This window comes from Centropristis striata, chromosome 3 (genome assembly GCF_030273125.1).
Source record: "Centropristis striata isolate RG_2023a ecotype Rhode Island chromosome 3, C.striata_1.0, whole genome shotgun sequence".
Taxonomy (NCBI): Eukaryota; Metazoa; Chordata; class Actinopteri; order Perciformes; family Serranidae; genus Centropristis; species Centropristis striata.
The window spans coordinates 5,274,231-5,291,239 of NC_081519.1; the positions used below are offsets into that span (position 1 = coordinate 5,274,231).

The following is a 17,009-nucleotide window of genomic DNA, read 5'->3' on the forward strand; positions in this document are numbered from 1 at the left end:
TGCTAATGTGCCCCTCTGATTAAACACTGGCCCCTCCTTGGCCCCCACAGTAAAATTGGTCTAGAACCGCCACTGAACACACGGAAAACTGTCCGGAAAACTGCCCTGTGCTAAGATTATCACCTGCCCTCAATCAACAACTGCATGTCCTAAAAGAATGAGATCAGTATAAAAGAAGAGGGGGAAAGCTATCCGGTATAATGTCAAACAGAGTCTACGTTACGCCCATTAAATTACACCAGATGGGGCTGAGCCGGGATCAGATGTGTTGGAGGTGCGGAGAGGCACGGAGTACTCTCCTCCATGAAATGCGGTAATTACACTGCATGGAGAGTGGCCTTGGGCAGCCAATAGCAAGAGCTGCAAGAGTGAGCCTGTAATGTGATAAATCTCTAAATAAAACTGAAGCAGATTGAATTGAAAATATTATCTATTGTTTTTAAGTTTTTGGAGAATTCACCTTCTTTGAAGTTGTTTTATTTGCTCTGTGGAGGTAAAAAAAAAAAATACCCTAAATAGTTATGTTTACAATTATGTATTTATTCTTGATTTTCTTTCCATAAAGGAGTATGACTGTTTAATATTTACAGGTGCATCTTAATAAATTAGAATATCATGGAAAAGTTTATTTATGTCAGTAATTCAATTCAAAAAGTTGAATTAACACATTATATAGATCCATTACACACAGAATGAAACATTTCATGTCTTAATTTATTTAATTTTCTTTTCATTATAATAATATTTAATATGGAAATGTTAGACTCTGCAAAGTATGTCAATCTATATGCATTAAATACTTGGTTGGGGCTATTTGCCTTGAACTACTGGAAATTTACTTTTCCATGATATTCTAATTTATTGAGATGCACCTGTAGGTCTGTTTAAAAACATAATGCAATATTTTGATTTGTTTATACATCATAGTTTGGTTTTAGTTTTTTTAATCAATTTTTTATGTATTGCCGTATTTTGTTGTCAGTTCTGACAGCAAAAAAGGAGCTGAGGTTGATTTAATTTAACTGATTAACGCTTGATTAGTTCTCATAATTGTTATATATAATAAAGAGAGCAAGACTGTGTTGTTTATTCGATTTTGTAGTACAATAATGACCTTCTGACACATGGCTTCACGTTAAAAACATTTCTTTTAAAAACAATTCAAACCTGATTAATTCAGTTTAACAGTGGGATACTTACTTTTACCATACTTAAACAGCACACATGTGACATGTCTTGGCTGCTCACTTGGTTTCAGTCATATCTGTGTATTGTACCAGTGAAAGAAGATATTGTGTTTACAGATCTCAGTGGGAGCATGAAAAATGGGAACAAGATGGAGACTACTTTTGAATTCTTCAAACAAATCCACAGGCAATGAGTGTTAAGAAACAGGAGGATTTTCCTTTTGTAATGGAGCTTTATCTGAGCGGTATTAGCTAAGCTGAGAAGGAATTTGAGTTAAAACAAAAAAACAAAGCTTGGCAAATAAAGTACTTCAAAGTATTCTTTGTCCATGAAAGCAAAAAAAGAAAACATAATTTACAATAATCTATCCAACAAAGGTCAACAATGGCACTTTAGTTACAATCTAATGAGCCATTCCTGCTTACACATCAGTATAATGCATTACTTTATAGTACATATTGTGAATTTTGTGCTATTTAGTACCTGATTTACACTGTAAAAAATGTTTGTAGAAATGACAGTAAAACACTGTCAAATTGCATCAGAAATAGGTCGTAAAATTGAACATTGTACATCACCGTAGTAGATACTTTTAATTACTGTAAATCAAAGAATAGCATATAACTTTAAATTCTACTGTCATAAACTGTAGAAAACACACAGTTGTGCTGTAAAAATAAACAATTTTCTTGTAAAATGAATGGAGAAATACCATGATGACACAATTATCCTGAAAGTAATGGGATTATTCAGTATAAATTACAGTTTTTTTGCTGATATTTACATTTACATACGCTCACTGTATTTCTTACGGTGAAGTTCTGGCAACCACAGCTGCCGGTATTTTACCGTAAATTAAACAGATTTTTTTTTACAGTGTAGAGTCAGGCTGCATTCACACCAAATGAGGCAATGTGGCCATTAGTGCTGTGGGAGTTTCAAGTAAATGGCAAGTAAGTAGATATTTTATTTTTTTCACAATTTGACTGATAGAAGCTCCCTAAATGTTTTCTTTAAAAAATACCTTCAATTTTTTTGTCATTTCCAATCATTTTTTTTGACTGGAGCGGCAAATATATAAAAAGTTATGTTACTGGGGAAATATATCCATGTATTAGGTCTGCCCAAACATTGCCATGGGGGCTTGTTTTATGCTACGTGAAGCTATTCTTTTGGGTAAATGTCTTTTTGCTGGGATAATATTCAGTTCAGAGTATTGAGGACCACATTCACTTTGCATTGTTTCACCCTTGATTTGTAATCAGACCAGCCTAGATATGATGGGATGGATTAAAATTCAGCAGATTTATCAGCTAAATATTATTCTTTTTTAACTCTATACTCCAGTATAACATAAGAAAAATTGGTTTCCAAATTGGCGATGCCGTTTAAGAGAAATGTCCACCCTATGTACTAAAAGACTAGCCTGGCTAACACCAGACTATTCTCAAATGAGTTCGAAATTAAATTCGAGCATGCAAGGCAGTCTGGGTATACCCAGGCTACTAAAAGACAGTAACATCAGGGAATTCTTGCCTCTTTTGAGGTGGCTGGAGTGAAAATTGGTAATTCTCAACAATTGTTGTGCTATGCATTCAGATAGTTGGAGAACAAATTGCTATAGCACGCTGTAGGATCTACAGCATGATTTTTTTCTCTGCAACCATCATGTTTTTTCCCAAATGATGTACAGGGTAAGCAGCTCCCAGACCCCCTAAGTTCAGACTGGCTTCGGCCCCACTACCCCCACTCAAATAAATGGGGGGACTGGCATTTTTATCCCAAAGCCGGATTTGATTTGAAACTCACCTGAATGCAAATCGATACAGTAGCAAAAAAAATTTACACCCTGTTTCCAAAAACATATCCATGTTATTCTTAAACCATAATTATTATACTAGCACTGCTATTCTGGGAAATGCATTAATTAGTCTTCTATACAATTTCATACAAAATGAATTGGCTCATTACTTAAATAACTTGACATGAGGAATTATGTACGAATTATTAACTCACATTTTAACAAAAAAACACTTTTAATTGTCTGTTTGTATTATACAAAACTCTGGATTTAATACCTGTAATGTATATTTCAGACTGCATACTATGGTGCTGTTATTTTCACCTTGTAAATGAACTGACACATGTTCGAATAAATTAATTAATTGCACTAAATTTCCAGTTTTAACTACTTGGGAACTGGCTGATAACTCTGGCTGCACAGAAAATACATTTAGTCTTTTTTTTCCCATCTGTGCTTGTCAATGCTTAATGTCTTTCTGAGTACAGTCTAACTTTAGATCTTCCTATATATTCTGATACGTTCCTCAGTGCCAGACCAAAACCAAACAGGAAAGAGTGGGTGTTGATTGTTGACCTATAGGCCAAGGCTATGTGAAAAATCTATATTATTAAGTCATATGATGTGATGACAGCTGAGTGAAGTTGGTTGATAAGCAAACTACAACAGTAAGTGTCTGTAATAAGAACATGTATGTTTTCTTAACCTTTCGAACGCTGATAACCCCCTTAAAATGTCCCTATAAGTAGCTTTTAACCTAAAGAAAAACTTTCCATGTATGACAACATTACATATCTTGTGACTGCCTGTTCCAGCACTTCACTGAGTTAAGTACGTAAAGCCAAGATACAGTTTTGTGGCTGCAGGATTACTTTAAATGGAAATACTGCTTTGTATGTTGTAATGTCTTGTACATATTTGTGACACGCACATCTTTGGAAATGTTGCGGTCTTACCTGGATGTATTAGTTTGTCCACAAAATATGACCTTGTTTGGTCATATAGACCAGCTATTCTCAACCTTCGGGTCGGGATCCCAATTGGGGGTCGCCAAATCATTTTGGAAGTCAGCTCTGTCTCCACTAAGTAATTTTGTGTGTGTTTTTGTCATTTTGTGTGTTATTTGGTCATTTTGTGTCTTTTTTTGATCATTTTGTGGTCAATTTGTGTCTATTTTGGTCATTTTGTGTCTTTTTTTGATCATTTTGTGGTCAATTTGTGTCTTTTTTTGTCATTTTGTGTCTTTTTTTTTGTCATTTTGTGTCTTTTTGGTCATTTTGTGTCTTTTCTGGTCATTTTGTGTCTTTTTTGGTCATTTTGTGTCTTTTTTTTTTATCATTTTGTGGTCAATTTGTGTATTTTTTGGTCATTTTGTTTCTTTTTTGGGTGATCTGAACTGTGCGTGTGAGATTCTGTTCAGTGAGCGGGGGTCGCGACTCAAAAAGGTTGAGAACTACTGATATAGACCATGAAAGATATCAACTGCCTGCATGAAACAAGTAAAAACTGTTCTATAGAAGTTACATTAAATCCTTCAATATGTTAACTTTAGTTTTAACTTCAAGCATGGTGTACTGCAGACAGACACAAGTCCAACACTAACATTTTGCAGGAACAGAGACAGATACACTTTGACAGTAGCTGTATTTTCATTAACACCAGGATCTGTTCTTTTTGGGGTACATCAGTGAGAAGATATTTATCAGAATATGAGCTAAAAATAAGATCCTGATGGATCTTCTGTATTAACATCCTGGGCTGATTAAATTTTAACAGGAAAATTCAATTTACAGTTCAACATTTTGGGAGTAAGTGGGTAATCTTCAGTGAAATCTGGAGGCCTGCTACATGTGGTGCACATTACCATTCCTATTTATGTCCTTTCCTTCAGTGAGGCTGTAGCATATCGTTCTTATCTGTCTCAAAGGGAGACAATCTTTATAATGTAATAAAATATAATGCTTGGTATCACTGACATCAAGTTGATTCTTCCATTTGTGCAACAAACAGAAATTATATCGTTTTTAAGTGTTTGGAGCTTCTGCAATGGTTATCTTGTACCAGTTTTCAGTAGCCAGATCTCTTGCATTTCCCTTAAAGCTAGATGTGTCTCTAGGGTTCTCTGAAAAACCAACCTAGAAACTGCATGGCGACATAGGTTGCTTGTTCCTTTCCTTTCCAAAAGTAGCTTCCCTACCGGTGGCAGGAGACCAAAATGTACTCATACCTAAATGTAACAACCTGGTCTCACAGAAATCCATGAAATAACGACATGTTTTAAACTGCTACCGTTACATGAACATGGTAGAAATCTGTGAAATAGCCACGGATTTGCTTAACTCAAAATCCGTGGAATAGCCACGGAATCACTCAAATTTCTGTGAAACTGACACGGATTTCGCTACAATGCAAGTTAATGACACATCCCTTGGCTATTCCATGGATATTTTTTCCTATTGGTTTGTTTCCAAGTCACGTGACTTTCAGTTTAAAACATGTCGTTAATGTTGTGAAATGTTTGCAGTTTGGTGAGATTATGCACACAAAAAAACACTTCTCTAAGGTTCGGATAAAAAAAAGTGATGAGGCATTCCAAAAGATAGTTAAAGATTAAGATTTCCTTTATTGGTCCCACAACGTGGAAATTTCCAAAGTTTCAGCAGCAAAGTGGATAGCAAAATAACAATAAATAGTAAACAGCTGTATAAACTAGAAATATAAGAAAGGTATTAGCAATAAACAAGTAAAAAATATTAAAAAATATGGTAACACTTTACAATAACCAACTAAGCGATGTTTATAGACGGTTTATAGACCAGTTATTAACCATATTCACAGTACTATACAATTTAATCTTTAAATGTTTTCAACCAATTTCTTAAAGGTATATGAATCATTTAAAAAATCATTAACATACTTAATATGGTGTTAAAATGTTAAAATGAGTGCAACTAAAACTATTAATAAACTATTAATTATAATTTAATTGTTTGTTGATGGTAAAGTAACTATAAACTTACATTAATATACAATCTATTTGTCATTTATAAATTATGTAGTTAGTTAAACATGAATAAATTATGTATTTACCATCCTAAATGGCCTATATACGGTTTATAAATGATGATTAAACATTAATAAACTATCTGTTTACCATTTATAAATGATGGTTATTGTAAAGTGTTGCCAAAAGTATTAACAGACATAAAATAATTGGATGTAACTGCCAGAAATAAGCACACAAACGGAGGTCTGCTGTGTTTGTTTGATCCATCTTACATCCTTAAGTGGACCTTGTCTTTCTTTATACTGGAAACCTCACTTTAGCCCAAGCTTTCACATTTTGTAACATCCCCTTCCACCTTAGCGTCCTGCACAATTACTGCAGCCCCTACATGGTGCCAAAAATACATGTTGGTCGTTTTAAACTGCTATACAAACAACACATGGGGTTGATTTCATGGGGAGGACAGTCTGATATACTGTAGTGATGCAGATTTCCCACTGTTAACATGAAAAACAACATCAAAATCTAGATAGTCAACTCTTCCATCTATGTGAAATGTTAGGCTATAATAAGAATGGAAAGATGCAACATGTTCAAATATATTTCTGATGCATCAAAAGAACAGCTGAACATTTTGAGAAAAATGCTTATTTGCCTTGTTGCCAGGCGTTATATGAGAAGATTGATACCATACATCGATCGCCATCTTCTATACCTCATAAACAAAATAAACACCAATATGCAATAAAGATTTCATTACAATCCGGTAATCAAAAGAGTTAACAGAGCCTAGAGCAGCCTGCTAGTCCCATGCCTTGATAGCCATCTCTCTTTAAGTGCATTCCAGTTTAATTGACCACAAATCATACGCTGTGGCAGTTTATTGTCTTATCCATGCTATTGAAGAGAAGATACGGTGATAATGACACAATAAACATAATGCCAGATGAAAACACAATAAAATTAAATTTATACCAGCAGGCATGTTTTAGTATGAAGGGTTTTTTTTTTTTTTTTTTTTACCCTTTTTGTCAGCAAAACTGGTATGAGCAATGCAAAAGCTGTTCAACATCAACAGCATGATTTCATTTAGAGTTGCTCTCATCAGCTCTTGTTTTAATTTTCTGCCTGTAATTTATCACTGCATCACGTAAGCCGGGCGGAAATGAGATTTGGTCGCAGGCTGTTGCTGTGTTTATAGAATAAAATAAGATAGCAACACACCAGCATGGACAGAGGAAATTACAGATTATGTGTTGACTGGCAATTTATGGGAATCAGCCCAATAAGTGACCTTTCACAAATGCATGCTCTGACCAACATATTTTATCCAGTGACCTATGTAAATGCACATGCACTTATTTAAAACATGGACACACATTTCGACATATATTAATGTAACTTTTTGAATCCTATAAGTATGATTTTATACCTTCTGAGATGTAGATGTACTGTATATAAGATAAAAACATGTTATTACCATGGCCAAACACTATAGATAAACAACACATCCACTTATCACCTCCATCGTGATGAAAGCTGGTTGTCAACTTATCTGTATTTGTATCTCTGTTACCAGCAAAAGTACACTACCGGTCAAAAGTTTTAGAACACCCCAATTTTTCCAGTTTTTTATTGAAATTCAAGCAGTTCAAGTCAAATCAACAGCTTGAAAGGGTACAAAAAGGGTCTTTTTTTTGTCATTTTGTGTCTTTTTTGGCAATTTTGTGTCTTTTTTTTGTCATTTTGTGTCTTTTTTGGTCATTTTGTGTCTTTTTTTGGTCATTTTGTGTCTTTTTTTAAGTCCTTTAGTCCAACATAAAATGTGAATTTGAATCTTTTTTTTTTACTTTCAAAACACTATCATGCTCAATAAAGAATTTTAAATGTTGCAAATGTGCATTAATTTCAGAGTACACTGAGACATTAAACTGCATCATTTTCAATTAAATTCTGGAAAAGTTGGTGTGTTCTAAAACTTTTGACCAGTAGTGTATATCAAAGTCAGGTGTTTTCTTTAGATAGGGTATGATAGGCCAATAATGGGCTTTCCCACCAATGACATCCAGACAAGTTAGTTCCAGAAATATTTGCTGCAAGTAAAGAAAACATTTTTTCGGCCAAAAAACAACTCTTAGGCTTTGGAATAAGTTTTAAAACAAAAGACAAATCCTAAATGTAGTGACACTTGATTGAAGCAGTAGATATGAATATTTATGAGATGTTTTGTTTCAAAGAGGCCAGCTTTGCCTGAGGGGAACAACACTGGATTGGGGTATCTGTGACAGTGACATGAGCTACACTAACTGCAGCTGGAGTGTTTTCATCTCTTTAATATGTGTGAGAAACTGAAATAACCCACTTGATGTACGATGTGAATCAATGAACATGTATAAATCACTTTGTATTGCCACAGTGTGAACAGATTGTAGCACAGCTTAACCCATAAGAACCCAGACCCAGTAATCTTAAAAGGAAAATTATGGGGGATATACCACCGACCAAATGGACCACATTGAACACATTTATGATTAAAAAAAATAAAAAATACTACCCCTAAATGTCAAAGAGACATATGTCTCACATTGGGCGTTTATGGTATTTATGTTTATGATATTTCTTATTTTAAAATAAAACTAGACACATTTTATGCTTACAGAGACACAAATTTGCCTTTTTGTTTGCATCTCCATAACATATATCATGATTGTAACTTTAATTTGTTCTGGAAATATGGTCAGAACAGGTTAAATGTAATACAGGACACCCTATTAACAGATTTGAATTGTTAAATGGGTTTAAACGTAGCCTAGTAACAAATATAAGCTTTTTGAAATTAGCTACTTTTTCACACTTCTGTTTCCAGTCACAGCCACATTTTGGAGAAGTCTTGTTTAGGGATTCAATGAGTTAAAGTGAAGCATAAAGCTGAATATGGGAGATTCTAGAAGATTTAAAGTGTTTGTTACACGGGTGTCACCGTGGGTTCTTATGGGTTAAATACTGAGGCCTTCCCCGACCTTGTTGGTTTCTATAACAGCCTTTTTACTGAATTCTACATCAAGGACTTGGGCCGGTTTTGCTGGGAACATCCAAAGGATTTGACATTTAAGCACGGACCAAAATGCCTTGCCTCTCTTCACCTCTCTACACACATCAGTGTGCAATACTCGCTAACATTACCTCAGAATGGAGTCTGAAGATTACTAGATATTTGTCCAAAAATATAATTTGTAACATATTCTATTAGATTATTGACATTAAGTAACATATTGTAAATACTTTAGATTAGTTTTGACTTCAAAATCATTCTGCTGAGCTCATTCATCTGGGTCTTATATTTCCAGAAATATATTCCTGACAGTTTCTTGGCTGTTCGTCTCCTCCGCACTGCGCATGCACATTTTATTGCACATTTTTTCCTTAAATCTGTCTATGAGAAATGTGTGCCTGATATGAATTTTGGAGCAAGAACAGCAGCTATGCCCTATCTCATATTGTTAACAAAAGTTAAAATAATTTGTGTATTTGGCCCCTGATTCAGATCGTCTCCAAAACAGAAGAGCACCCATTTAAACTCTATCTGTAACAATGTTATGTTACCCATATCTTGTATTTTTTAAAAAGAGTAATCACGTTACTTGTATTCTGTTACTCCCAACCCTGAGAACAACACAAAATCAATGTAAGCACAAAAAATAAAATAACTTTTGAAGCCCTTTCCAAAAAAAACACGAATGTGACCAATGTCTAGGGTCAATATTATATATACATATATATTTCTGAAAATCAACTGCTAAAAATGGCATGACTGCAATATGACAAAAACTAATATTTCTACAAAAATGTCCCAATTGTAGACAATTTTCCTCACCAAAAGAATAACAATAGCAACATATTTATTTTCAGTGTTTTGTCTGATGAGGTCTGAGTTAGAGTTAAGCATGCTGAACTTTTTCTGTATTTTTTATACAAATTCTACATGCTATGCACAACTGCTTTTTCAGAAAAAATCACCCTCATTGAAAGTAAGTACAAGTATGTGATCAGACACCTCGCCCTGATCCAACATCGTTCGTCAGATCAAAGCAAAGTCCTTGTGCGTTTTACATAACCTCCTTCAGTTAACATGAAATCCTTCATCCTTCAAAAATCTCAAGATATTTTTAGTTGCTGGTGTCATGAATTTCATCGAGTTTCTTCCCAGCAGATCCCTGCAGACTGGTGGTCATCTCAATAAACAAACAAAATATAATCACTTGTTCCAGTTCTGCCTGTTTAGATCCAAGCAAACCACCGTGGACACGAAACAGCACCCCAAAGCTCTCATGCCATCAGCACAGCAATAGCAACAGAGTTCAGATAAATCTGTCAAATTTATCGAAAACTCCTCAGCACATCTGATTTGTAGCATATACATTAAGCATATATAAACATTAGTTCTTCTTCTTTAGGAAATTAGGTATTTCCTTCTGTGAAAATGGAAAAATAGACACAAACATTTCATAAATTTGATAATAAAGGAATTCACACAACCAATTACTTTGCATCCTGTCAGAAATATAGAAAGTGTTTAAGTTGATTCACTGCGTCACCTGTCAAACCACCTCCAAACAACCGAACAGCAGCTTTAGTTGTTACATAAGATGAATCAAATTATGTCTTCTTAACATTTCTGCAGTGAATCTGGAAAGTGTTTGTAGCTGCACCTTGTGTTTCTGCCGGATAAGTTTACATTTCTGTGTATGTGTATGAAAAGGCAGAAGGATAAAGGAAAACTTAATCTTCAGTTCCTGAACAGATTGTAAATATTTACTTGCTGAGTGGGACAAACTGCTCTATGGTTGTTTAGATGCTTTGGATCCTCATTATTTCTGATCCCTTCAAGTGAAAGCCAGTCCTCTGGCTCTCGCCGCTGAATGGGGTCTGACGTTATTTGTATGACCACCGAAGCCTAAAGGAAACCATATAAAAGGCCTTTTTAGACTTCAGAAGTCATTACTGTATGCACAAGAAGACTTTTTTCTGGAGCACTTGAGTTGCTTTGATGCAGCTTTGGACATGAAGCAGGACTTAGATGTGCTTTTTATACTTCAAGTATGGGACACAGACAAGCAAACACAAGAACAGAAGGGCCCACACGAAGATAAACATACATACATAATCATAAAGCTCATGTGCACACATGCTAATGAAAAACTACACTGTAAAACTTTTTACTGTAAAATTACAGTAAATTACTGGCAGCAGTTTCGCCAGTACCTCTACTGTATTATAGAAATGCAGGTTTGTTTACTGACAAACTGACTCGAAACGAAGAAAAAAAATAGCGTGATGTTTGAATGTTTAACTCTAAATTATTTTACAACTAATCCATGAAAACGCTATATTAGCTTCACTGGAAAAACAACACATTGTGATTATTTCAGCCCAGACAAAAATGGAATAAAACTTTTCTTCTTTTCGAAAATAACGGCTTTATTTTCCCGACATGCTCAGCTGAAAACCATAAGTTCCTGAATGCCTGAGCAATCATGATAACTCCCACAATGCATTGCGTTCACAGCAATATACTGTACAATCATAATACAGCAAGTTACTGTTAGAATTTAACTGTAAATTTACAGCAAAGTCTTACAGTGTATACACGCACATACTAAAGTGAATTGGGGATAATAAATATGCACACATTGACAAAGTATGTTAAAGATTGGTAATGTAATGATCAAGTCACATCTATGAGAATGTCACTATTTATGATCTGCTTAATTTAACTTATGTACTCCTGCTAATGATGATATTTTTACAGTTACAAGCCTGATCCTCTACACTCTGGGCCACGGACTGGCTGCCCATGATGGGTGGAGCCAAACCTTTCTCCAGCACTGACACAGCTGTGGAGAATTTTTGCACTATTCCTGACAAATTAATATATACATAAATGAATAAATACATGAAGATTGGTCCTAAGGACACCATGGCAAGGTTATAATAGTTTGGGATTTTTCATTAGTTTTAGTTTTAATTTTGTTGTGAATTTTTGTTTTCAAATTCAGTTAGTTTAATTCGTTTTTAGAGTGAGTTTGCTAGTTTTTATCAGTTTTAGTGTTATTTTTAGTTTTTTGTAATGGGGTATTTGTTGGGTGCGAGATTTAAAAAAAAAAGGCACAATAAATTTTGCCTTTATTTCCTTTGCCTTATCCAGCTTAGCCCCAATAAGGTTATTAACTCTTGCGCTCTGGGTGTTTTGAGTTTTGGTTCGAGTGAAGTGCTGAACTTTTTGAAGGCAATCGACTCACAGAGTCACGCAGACATCCGTCTCAATAAACAGATTTACCAATGCTTCCTGTATGAAAAAAGTTGACAAAGACAAAAACAAAGGACATTTTCACTAAAATTTAAGTTTGTTTTAGTTAGTTTTGCAACCACACAATACAGTTTCAGTCATTTTTTTGTTTCAGTTAATTAATTTTTTTCATTTCTAGTTTCCGTTATTTCATTAGTTTCGTTAACTATAACAACCTTGCACCATGGATGTCTGTACCAAGTGCCATTAGTCTGACAGACTGACACTGCCATTCACAAAGGCACACCACTCATGTAGCTAAACAACAAGCAAATTGACATTTCTTACACTGAAAAAAGAACCAACTTAATTGAATTGTTTCATTTGGTAACACCTAAATTAATTAAGTTCTTTCAAATTAATTTAATAAGTTAGATTAACACAACTGTTTTAAATTAATTTGAAAGAACTTAATTCATTTAGGTGTTATCAAATGAAACAATTCAATTAAGTTGGTTCTTTTTTCAGTGTACATTTTGATTGCTTTCAGGAGTTCCATTCATCCATCATCTCTAACTCTAAGCGTGGCTGCAGCAGATCCCAGTTGAGGGGCAAGAGGCGGGGTACACCTTGGACCAGTCACCAGACTATCACCAGGCTGAAACATTAGGCGCAATTCCATTAGTTACTTTCCCCTCTAGTGAGCCGCTATGGGTGTGTCTTGGGAGAGAGGATCCGCCCAACTTCACTGGTTAGTGGCTCAGGTAGTGCCTCTAGTACCTGCCTCAGGTAGGTACTTTTTTGAGGCACTACTAACTAGTTGACGCTGACTGGATACGGTTGAGGCGGAATGTGATGTGAGTGGAACTCGACACAACCATAACATAACAGCACCATTTTTAAATGAAATAAGCAGAGCAGACTGAGATCCTTGTCCGGTGCACGGTCTCCAAGACCAGGCATACAAAAGCTGTCGTTTCAGACTACCTAGACCTGGACAAATGCTCTGAAAAGAACTGTATTGTACAGAGCTATTGTATACTGGAATGGACTTCCGTACTGCATCATTCTTAAGTGTAAGAAATCAGGATTTAGAAGGGAATTGAAAAAAGCTGTTTTGAGTACAAAAATTAGGTTAAATTCAGTTGACTGATATCTGTAAAGCTGCAGAATGCCTTATTTTGTATTTTTTATGTGTTTAAACTTGTACAGAGACAGCTCTTAATGAACTGATCTCTGAATGTGTCTGTGTATATGTGTGAGTATGTATGTGTAGGTGCTTGTACTATGTTTGTATATACTTGTACTGTGTATGTATGATGCATGTGAATGTTACTGTTATGTGTCTTGCTTTTTAGGGACCCCAGGAAGAATAGCTGTCACCATGGTGACAACTAATGGGGATCCAATAAACAATAAACAATAAACAAACACAACGAACAGTAAGACAGCAACCGTCTCCTCTCCTTCCATGTTGATTTCTCGACTGGTTGGACTTGCCGATCTGTTGTCAGTGTCACGTCATTGACGCCACGGTCAAAATTGTCGCTGAATAATCACGTAAGTGTCACAGAACTATTGACGTCACATTCGAACTCTGTTGGTAAGACGCTACAAAAGTACCTGTATGGGAACAGAGGTTGAGGGGAACTAACTAGTGGGCGTAGCCAAAACACTCAGCCAGTTTCTAAAAACTACTCAAAAAGTACTCAGTGGAAACATGCCTATAGAGACAGAACCATTCATGCTCACATTCTCAACTAATACGTCAATTACTGACCTAACCTGTAGGTCTGGGACTACGGGAGGATCCCATAGAAAACTTACACCAACACAAGTAGAACATGGAAACTCCAACACAGAGGGTCAAAGCCTTGCTGTGTGGCAACGGTCTGAGAAAGTTATTTTCTTTGAGTATCCTTAGACAAGGTCAGGAAAATATAGTAATCAGGATGTCTAAACACATTCAGTCCTACATCCCTCCGTGCATGAGACTCTTGCAGTTTGATGCCACTGTCCACTGTGGCTGTCCACAAAAGAGCAGAGGCCAAGCAAATAAACTATCCCCCGCCGCAGTATTTCATGTATAACACAGTGCATATCAAATGTGGGAAAGAAATTCTACATCTGTATCTCATATTAACCAGAGACAGATGATATCCATGAAATCGATAGCGGAGAATCTCCCAGCAGTGTAACATAGTAAGAAGGCTTCAAGCTGCGTATTCATGAGATTTCAAAGTCTATGCATATCAAATCTCAATTTGTGCTGCCTCTGGCTATTTACATAATGGACCCACTGGACTTTATATTTGAAGGACAGAAACTTCAGTTGTATGTTGAACAGATGGGAGTTGGATGAGTTCTCATGCAGTGAAATCGTCCCAGTTTCAAAATGTGTCAAAACACAGTTTATGTTCACGGCAGAGATGTCTGGATAAATGTTGAAATGGAGACGGATTTCTGCTCCTGGCCACATGCCAGCTTCTGAGATAACAGTGCGAGTAAAGGAAGTCACACCTTAACTCCTCTGAAAGACACTTGACCTTTGACTCTCAACAGTGGCAGAAGAAGTAAAAGTAGCAGTTAGTTACAGTTACATAGTCGAAAGACCAATAACAGTCCTTTATTCAGCATTTTACCTGAGTAAAAATCAGGAGTCAAGTCAAGTATGTTTCACTGGTGGTTAAAGAATGGGAGAAGAAAGAAATTGGAGAAAGTTGGTCCAAATGCAAATGCTTAAACCTGCAATAATTGAATTTGAGCGGCAAGCTTACAACAACACTAACAAATTCATCGTAACTTTAGAGGGGATGATATCAATGTTGTGTCAAAAAACTATTTCTGGTTTGATTTATTAGTACTAGTGCAGTGCCCGTAGGAAGTGTGTATTTGTTAGCATGCTAATCGTGAGATAGCACATTACGCAGTATGCTGCACTAAAAGTACATTAACATGAACCCAATTAGCTGATAGACTATATTGCATGTAAGTATCTCATATCAAATGATTATGGGCATTACGCTAAGAAACATGAATGTCATCCCTGAACTACATAGTAATGCAACATCAGAAGTAAATAAAGCTTAATCTCTGCATAGCATGCTAATCACGAATAACAGAATTTGCACATTACATGCAGACCACTACAACGTCTGCAACTCCATAAAACCCTTATGAACACTTTTCATAAGGTACACACACACATTGAACATTGATATTTGCTGGAAACTATTCGAATATTATTGGAAAATTGAACCTTGTAGCGCACTTTAAAACTCCTAAAGATAGGTAGGCTAAATAGACTTACAGATGAGATGAGTCAGGGTGGAAATCCAGAGTGAATTGTGTTACTGACCAGGTGTAGGCCTATCACACAATGGGGCGGAGCTCCCCTAAAAGGGGGCGGAGCTCCACTAAAAGGCGTCCGATCAGAAACAGTGCAATGACGCAACACATCCTACGTAAATAATATTTTGAAAAATGAATTAAAAAATCTTCAAAATCGAGGACGCACACCTTCGTGCCATGTGCAAGCCACATACGAAATCACAACGATCAGCGAGATATGCCCCAGACACACACTTCTTGCTTTTATAGATAGATTGACAATAGAGTTGGGGTAAAAAAATCGATACGGCATAGTATCGTGATATTTTGCATGCCAATACTATATCGATTCATGGCCGCCAAGTAAGATATTTAGCGTTCCGACGGCTCAGTATTTTTGGCGGGGGGGTTTTTTGGAGGCTGTAGCGGGCTCACTTTTAGGAATATACTGGAGATACTGGTATTATATCATACTAGAAGATCTAAGGAATCAATAGGCACCGTAGGGAAAAAAAAAAGACTGAAGTGAGATGAATAGACTGATAATTTTCTCTTATTTGACAAAACAATTCTTGACTGAATTTAATTTAGTGGACACAAAATGCAGCTAAACAGTTAAATTGCAATATATTGTATTGCAAAACTCACCATATCGCAATAATATCGTATCGTGACTCAAGTATCGGGATAAAATCGTATCTTGGGGTCTCTGCTGATTCCCACCTCTAGACAAATAAATCGGATTGACTAAGCTGTGACACTGTTTACGCAAAAAAAAGTTGGTAAACTTTTCAAGTAAAGGCGTGGACTGGCCGTCCACCTCAAAGTGTAGTTGTCAGTCTTTACAGCTTGTTAGTATGCACACAGACTATTCTCGGTGGACATTTCAGTGCATTTGTCAAAATGTCCCTTTTCTTTATGACGAAATATAACTAAAAGATATAAAAGGAAAAGGAGGGAATGCCAGCATTACTATGAACTATAAAATATCAATAAACCATTTGCTCCACAGAAATGACCTGCTGTTCCCTTAACATGAGTGCTGACCATTTTGTATATTAGCATCCTGAAATCAAAATTGTGTGCAGAAGGCAACATTCGGGGCAAAATAACTCAAAAGTTTTAATCTGACTTTGATAGGACCTTTCTCTTTTCATCCAGATCTATCCCTCTCACCTCCAGGATACAAATAACCTGCATTTTTCCATAAGCGCATTAGACTCGTTGAATGAGATATTAATCACTGTGACCTGCCAGGAGGATTTTGGCACTTTGACGTCTGCCTCCGGTCATCAGTTATTATCTGACTGTTTGCTCTCCTCCTTCCTCTCAGGCCCAAATTCCTGTCTTGTGAGAGATTTAGTTGATCGGACCCCTACGTCTCCCGACAGTTACCT

General features: G+C 35.9%; 1 protein-coding gene across 1 annotated transcript in view; it reads right to left on the reverse strand.

The window, feature by feature from the left end:
* Window positions 1–15,749, reverse strand: part of oxtrb (oxytocin receptor b) — a 39,127-nt gene extending 23,378 nt beyond the window's left edge. Inside the window, exon 1 of the mRNA XM_059330081.1 lies at window positions 15,593–15,749. The gene's annotated coding sequence lies outside the window, so the exon portion shown is untranslated. The remainder of the gene's footprint in view (window positions 1–15,592) is intronic.
* Between the last annotated feature and the right edge of the window lie 1,260 nt (window positions 15,750–17,009).